We start from the raw sequence: 8,203 nt of genomic DNA on the forward strand, positions 1-8,203 counted from the left end.
TATATATAAAGCTTTTTTTTTCCTATGACTTGTCATTTCTTTTCCTATTTCGTCCTTAGCTTATTTTAAAATTATTATTTTGTTTTTTAGTTGGTTGGTAAAATAATTTGAGTGGTGGCATTTTAAAAATTATATTAGAAATTTTGGTTGCTTTGGTTGTGAAGGTTTGTTTTGGGTTGTCTATTTTGCCCTTAGATTGTTTGGGAATTTCTTATTTTGCCATTTTATTTTGTATAATTTATTAATGGTGTAATAATTTGAATGAAGGTTTTCTCATATATATATATGCAAACATTCTAGTGAATTGTAAAACATAAATCTTTTATTTTTTAACAAATTACAAATACACCTATAATGTTTGTTTAAAATATGAATTAGTCCTATAATAATACAAATTACAACTATCGTTTGTTATAAATTTTAATTTAACCCAATAATTAGAAGAAGAAAAAAAAATAACTACTCTCCTACGCAATAATAAATTATCAAAAATTTTTATTGAAAAATATTTTTCATATCATTAAAAACTGTTAATTGACTTAATGCTTTATTTATTAATAAAATGATTGTTTGAAAGATATTTTTCACATTATTAAAAATTGTTAATTAACTTAAGAATTTATTTATTAATAAATTGATCATTTATTATGCGAGTATGATTTATTTATTAATAAAATGGGTCATTTATATATATATATATACATATATATATATGTATGTATTCTCTTCTACTTCTTTATTAGTTTAGTTTTTTTTTAGATAGAGAATTATCTTATCTCTTTTATACTAAAATGTATGTTTTATTTTGTTTATCTTTATATCTTCACACTTAGTCTTACTGAAAAAGAAAAGAATATAATTATATTAAAATGATAGAATTTCTTATATTTTTTTCTTGTTATAATTTATAATATAATTTATATAATTCTATCATATATCTAATCATTTATTCTATTTAATTTTATAAAATAATATTTTTATTTTTAAAAAATTATTAAAATATAAAACTTAAATATACTGTAATAATAGCTCGTGCCTTGCACGGGTCTTTGTAACTACTATATATACATATATAAACGGAGGTCTTTTGATTTGGACTTTTGCAGAATAAAAAAAAGAAGCAAAGCAAAAAGTCAAGCTTAGACTTTTATTTATTTCCAAGGAATAAAAAGAAATAAAAAAAAAAAAGGGTCTGGCCATTTCCTGGGGAGAATAATTTAATTCTTAATCATTCTTGGTAGGTGGAGTATTGAATATTCAAATTTTGTTTTTTCATTGAGAGAATAAATTAAAGGCATAAAAGTGTGTTTGTCAAACATGGCATAAAGATAAAAGATTCCTTCTTATCAATATTAGTTGACAATCTTATCTATAAATTATGATGAGTCATCAATCTTATCCAAAAGTCACATGAAGACAAAATATTCCTGAGGGAATGATGCGAAGCATGGCCGAAGAAAGGAAAATATGCATGTTCGAGAATTCAAAATTTCCCATACATGCAAGGGGCAAAATGTAAGAGGCGTTAACTTGAGCCCACTAAATTGATTGGCCCCAATCGAAGCCTAATCGAAAAACCCAAAAATTGGTGAGCTTAGAGAAATTATTGCCAAATGGGCCCAAGTGAATTATATTGAACAGGTACACAAAAAGGCCAACAAATTGGGTCAAGGAAAACCCATCAAGCATATATGTCTAAAGAGAGTCCAGCAAGCTCGTCCGAGGAGGCTCAGATCATACAGGTGTCTGAGGAGGTTAACCCTTGCTTTTAGAAGAGATGAAACCTTCGGAGGAGATCCATTCTCCGAGGTATTGGCTTAGTCTTGAAAGGGTTCGGAACCACGAACCTAGAGACCTATTTGAGCTCAGACTTGAAAGGCGGATCCACGAACCTAGAGATCCGAAACACTTGGCTTTGAACAGATTCAAATGCAATCTAGAAGTCACTCCGTTAATGAATCCCAGAACAATTGCGGGCTTGGAGCTTTCTGGGATCTAGGCACTAGAACTATGGGCGTGATGGAGTCTGAACAAAGGACTCGATCCCGAGGACGGTGAGTGAAGATAAATTTACTCTTCGGTTAAACTAGCCTATACCCGGGTCGAGGTGGCACGATCTAGGGGGTCCTTGAGACTCGACAATATTCGTAGCAGGGCGTTCTCTTGAACTACCCCTGACCCTTCTACAGTAGGACATCCTCTGGGACTACCCCTGCCCCCTTGGGATAATTAGGGATCATTGGTTAGGTGTGGCTAAGTAGAAGGGTTCGCCAAGAGGTTGATCTCCTTTTTGGGGTTTTCCTCATCGTCGAAGAGGTCACCTCATTGGATAAGGTAGTTAAAGGGAATATCCATCATATATCATGAGGTGTCTATAAATTGCATCCTGTAGATGTCCCCGAACGTCCTGGGAGGGAATCCGTTTTTGTTTATTGGGCTTACTACAGTTCAGACTCAATTGTCACGGTCCTGTATCTAATCTTGCAGAGTACAATGCAAGACCGATAAATCATCAAAGAGTCCAAATCCGGCAAATCGTTTTGAAAAATTAATTTTTAGAAAGAATTGCCAAACATGGACTGCTTTGCTAGATACAGAGTCGCCACCTAAATATTTTATTTTGGGAGAATTTGGGAAACCTTGATTCGTGTCTAAGGCCACGTGTCCGTCATCACCAAAGTTGCCTCGGCTCGGGAACTTGGGTACGATTGGGAAAGGTCACTTCGTGAGCACCCCCGCTCGCCCGATCAAAGATCGGCCTCTACTAACCATGATATCAAGTTTTTGAAAACACATGTGCTCTTATTCCGGTTTATTAGCCTAGAATTACTATGTGATGCGCACAGCAAAACAAGTATAGACTGGATTGCCTAAGTTGGAACAAAGCATCGCATATCCATTTGTTTCGAAAATAGATTGAAGTTTGCTACTCGCAAGTAGGCTAAAACACAGGTTTCGACGAATTATTCCAACTCAAGCAACCCAACCTTCACCCACAAGCATTCAGACCAGGTATATCACATAAGCACATAGTCTCATAGTAAGCATGCTATCATGGCAGTCACTCACACACATGCAAGGATGCTAAAGCATAAATACTTACCGAGTACTCCAAGTCAAAACAGAAACTAGTTAGTAATCAATGCATGATCCTAGTTCATGTTAAGAAGGCTAATGCAACACATGCAAACATGCAACTAGGATAGGCTCGGCTATTCTGAACATGGCATATGAAATGTAACAGATAACACGTATTCAACTTGGAATTAGAATACAATGCAGTTAGCATGATGCGCCGAGCTCGGTGCATGCAATACAAATGAATGATGCAAACATGCGAGCATAAGCATGCTAATTGAAACATGCCCTAAACTAACCATCAAAAGCTAGTAAATAAAAGGGAGAAAGACGTGGGGTTGGAAGACATACATCACACACACGCACACTTATTACAACATTGCCCTCCTCGGAGGATCCGAATAATATAAAACCAGATGAACAATGAACTACAACTAATTATTACACGACATTAACTAATTAACAAACTAGCTAAGTAAGCATGTAAACTAAATGAATGTGACTACCTCGGCTCTGTTTTGGATGACAATGGATGCATGCATGCTAGAGTCGCCTCGTCGGGAAATCCATCGCGATGCTTCATCCCGCCTTTGTGTGCAATTTATTTCAGAAACTTGCATGAAGCTCCAAGAGGCTGAAACTCCACTCTGGGAAGTTATGGAAGGGCTGCCGACCAGCCAATGGCATGGGAGACCACCTGCCAACCACCCCTTTGTGGTGGAGACCAAAAAGGGTGGTCGGCCTTCCAGAAAACCTGGTCGATCGACCACTTTCTGCCCCTGGATTCTGGTTTTCTGTAACACAAAGCAATAGGGAAGCATGGCAAGGTATTTTTGAACAAATGTGTGCTCGACCACTCTCCCTGTCATAGCATAGGCTCTAGGGAGTGTAACCCTCGATCCTCGGACCACCAATCACGCATCTCGATGCATGATGGCCGAGGAGTCGGATTGCACGACTTAATGTGACATGAATGCATAAATAAGCATCTAAAGCCAACAACTCTATCATGGATAGTCAAGAGTATCGACGATCGGGAATCGAGGCACGTTTCATCACTTGGAGTATGAAACGCTCCTCGTTTCCCGTGTTTGCGCTAACTCCTATCCCAAACATGATGAAACAAGAATGGCATGCTCAATGCAACTTCTAGCATGCAAATGACATACACAATGCTATGAACTACACATGACATACTCAATGCACATGGACTAAACAATGGCATACACAATGCACATGCGAAGACTAACAAACACAATGAGATGAACAAGGCATGCTTAATGCAATGATCAACTCATGCGACAACATGGACTATGTGGCATACACAATGTAAGATGGACTTAAACCAAAGTGAATGGGCCTCGGCCACACCCAAATCAGTGGCCAAACATGATGAAATCAAAGCAACAAGACACACATAAGCATGCACAATGCAAATGCTCGAACCTAAGGCATCAAATGCCACTCTACCAAAGTATGGCAAGGGATGAAATATAGCATACAATCATACATTTTTCTGCTCTAAAATGATATGCAAGATGGTCCCGAATCATGCAAATATGTCACACAATGCATGCTAGATGGCCTGAATACTGAAACTAGTGAAGCGCGTTACACTAGAGGTATACAAAGCAATGCACAAATGAAAAAACTAGCCCCAAACAAACCCTAGGCAGGTCCAAGACAGTGGGAAAATGGTCTAAGATGATGGCTCAAAATGCATAGAAATGAAGCTCATGCTAAGGCTAAAAAATAAGGCATACAAGCACAACTCTCAAACATATTGAAGGAGTGATGAACATGAGAATATGGAAACCTTATATGCTCTGAAATATCATGCTCGACGATGCCAAAACATGTCAAGGGTCCAAACAACGCATGCTAGTGGACCCGATATGCAAAGCTAGTGAGCTTAAATTGAACTATGACCATATACAACAATGCATGCATGACCCAAAACGCTTCAAATAGAGCTAAGGCAACCCAAAATATGAATAAAATTAGTTTGGATCATGGCCAAAATATGCTAGGAAAGAGGGCCAAAACATCATGCAATACAAGCTAGTGAACCATGATTTACACTACAACCATATGAAGCACATGAGAGCCCACCAAACTAGTCAAAAACAGAATCATGGAATGTCAAATGAAGCCCAAAAACCCACTGAAACTTGACCAATGCATGCAATACAAGCTAGTGAACCATGATTTACACTACAACCATATGAAGCACATGAGAGCCCACCAAACTAGTCAAAAACAGAATCATGGAATGTCAAATGAAGTCCAAAAACCCACTAAAACTTGACCAATGCATGCAAGAATGACATGCCCCTTTGATAGACTATAAAGAGGGTTGTTCTACACATGCAAGATGGACACCCAAAATGGAAAAAGGGCTCTGGAAAGAGCCTATGCAGGTCCTAAAATCCACCAAAAATGGCCTGAAACATGGCTTGGAAGCATGCAAATAAGGGCTCCTTTGTTAGGCCGAATATGCTAGTTAACAAGACAAGGGGTGAGAGGGTCACCCCTCTCTGATTTTGGTGCTCAAAATAGCATAATAACCACTGAAAATATGTTGGATTTCAGTGGTCAAAAGGGCCAACAAAGCTCAACACAAAGGCCCTAATGCATGGCTCAAAACAAGATGAAATAAAGCATGCAAGGGGGTAGATGACCCCCAACAGAAAAATGGTCTTAAACAAACATGTTAAGGACTTCAAAAAAAGACTTTTTCAGTTTATGACAAAACCCAAATATGCTTGCAAACTAGGCTAAGAGATGGAACAAAACAATACCAAAAAGAGGGAAATAGAGTGTTACCCTTGTAGCCAAAAGGACCAGCAGCTTTTAGACCAAAACAGCAAGCCTTCAACCTCTGAAAATGGGCTCCAAGATGCTTAGGTTGATAGTGGAGGTGTTATGCTAGAAGGTGGTATGCAAAAGGGGCAAGAACTATGGAGCTTTTGAACACCAAATAGAGAGATATATGGAGATAGATATATGTGTGCCTTCCAACAAAATCTGAACCCTCTACAAGGAAGGGGAGGCCTTCCTTTATAGAGCCAAGGGTCCAAAGCTTCTCTTAGAAGCTTAAAACCAAGTTTAAACATCCTTCATACACGTGTATGGAGGATGCAATTTGTGGCTTCCAGCTGGCACCAACTCAGTGAAACAGAAAAGGAGAAAGCTGGCCGACCAGTTCTGGTGGTCGGCTGACCACTCCCCCTGGTCGGCTGACCAGGGTCAAAGGGTTCAGGTGGTCAGTTGGCTCCTAGGGTGGTGTCCACACTCAATGCAAGCAAGTGGTGTGGTGGGAGACCAGTAATTGTGGCTCAAAAGTCAAGGAGACCAGCTACCTGACAAGAAAAATCGATCGGCGGGGAAAAGTGGTCTCCAAGAAGAAAAGGTGGTCTCCCACCCTTGTACCACCTTCCAATCAATAAAAAAGGGTCCATGCCAAAAACGAACCAAGACGGATGCAAAACGAGGGTTCGGGGGCCAAAACGCGCGGCCGGGTGCCCCGAAAACTGACTGTTAAGCATCGAAAGTGGCGTGTGACCACGAAGGTGGTCTCCCGAGACACAGTGTCCCTCTAGAGAGAGGAAACAAGGTGTGTGCCAAAAACCAGAGCAAACGGAGAAAGTTAAGCGGTCCCGAGCTGAGGCGCATGACCGACGGCTCTGAAAACCCGAAACTAGTCTCCAAATGGGAACACTGGTCTACGACCACGAAAAGTAGCCTACGGCCACTGAGAGATAGTCTACGAGACCTCTCCCTCCCTTCGGGAAGAGAAAACAAGACTTGGTTCGCAAACCGAGGCAAAACACAAAAGGGTCCCGAGGTTCGAGGGTAAGGCTCTTAGCCGAAACTCCGAAACCTCAGAACGAGCACAACATGCACCATCACCGAGCACTCAATCGATGACGTCTGAGTCTTAAGGTCGGTCAAAAATGGGGTGTCTACACATCCACCCAGAGCTTTATAGGGGATGAATTTTCGAGAGACAATTCTTGGGAGAGAACTAATTTTCCTTCTCCATTATCTACCTTGAGAGTGAAAATAGGAGATTTACGGGAGAGCCTTGTCATTATTCTCTCTCTAACTACTTTTCCTTCTTCTTTATCCAATCTCTTATCTCCATCATCTCTTTGCTATTGTGTTCCTAGTAGTGACTGTTAAAGAATTTAAGCCTCTCATCATTTCTAGAGAATTCGAATTTTTCGACAACATTCTTGAACCTTCTCATACAAGTTGAAAATTGTCACGACCCAAACCCGACCCTATAGGTTTAGTGCCGAAACTGGCTAGTAATCTTGGGATTACTAAAGGCCTCTAAACAAATTAACACATATAAGGGGCTGCGAAAGTAGACATATAAAACATACATAGTCCACTGAGTTGTGCAGATATACATGGGATAGAATATTTAAAACTTAAATATATACATATGATGTCAAATTTCATAAGTCATGCATCACCATACAGATAATATCAAAATGAAATTAACCCAGTGTACGGGTAAAAAAAAAACAAAATAAATCCTTAACATGATCCATAAAAACTTGACTTCTTTAGACGAGAACGTCATTGGGAGGCGCAAAAGTTGGCTAATAACAGACTTCCAGGCAATCATCACTGAGCTTGGTCATGCTCCTAATCACCTACATATATAATATAAATACTGAGTGAAATCCCAATGAATAATAACAGAGTAAATGGTTTAATGAATGATGTCCCATGTCCGAGTCATATTCTTATTCAGAGTTCAAAAGCATGTACTCATTCAATTTCAACAGATGATCATATGTAGTACACCTATCAGAGCGTACCGGGTTTGAATACTTTAGGTACGTAGGAAGTGGTTATTACCACAATGGGTTTGTCTCACTTGAAAGAGACTTTAGTATGTACGATGTGCTTACATGATAACATGTTTATGTGATTATATGGTTATGGGATTTAGTTTCTAGAAAGTTGATTGAGTCTACGGGTTTTTGGAAGTCCTATTAGAAGAGCACTTGATCACTGCTATTTCTAATTGGAACTCTAGCAACGTCGTGAGACAGTCATTATCCGAAAATGAAATTCGTATGTGTTTATGTGACTACGTGCTTATGTG

Source organism: Camellia sinensis, chromosome 1 (assembly GCF_055761805.1).
Source record: "Camellia sinensis isolate YWXY chromosome 1, ASM5576180v1, whole genome shotgun sequence".
Taxonomy (NCBI): domain Eukaryota; kingdom Viridiplantae; phylum Streptophyta; class Magnoliopsida; order Ericales; family Theaceae; genus Camellia; species Camellia sinensis.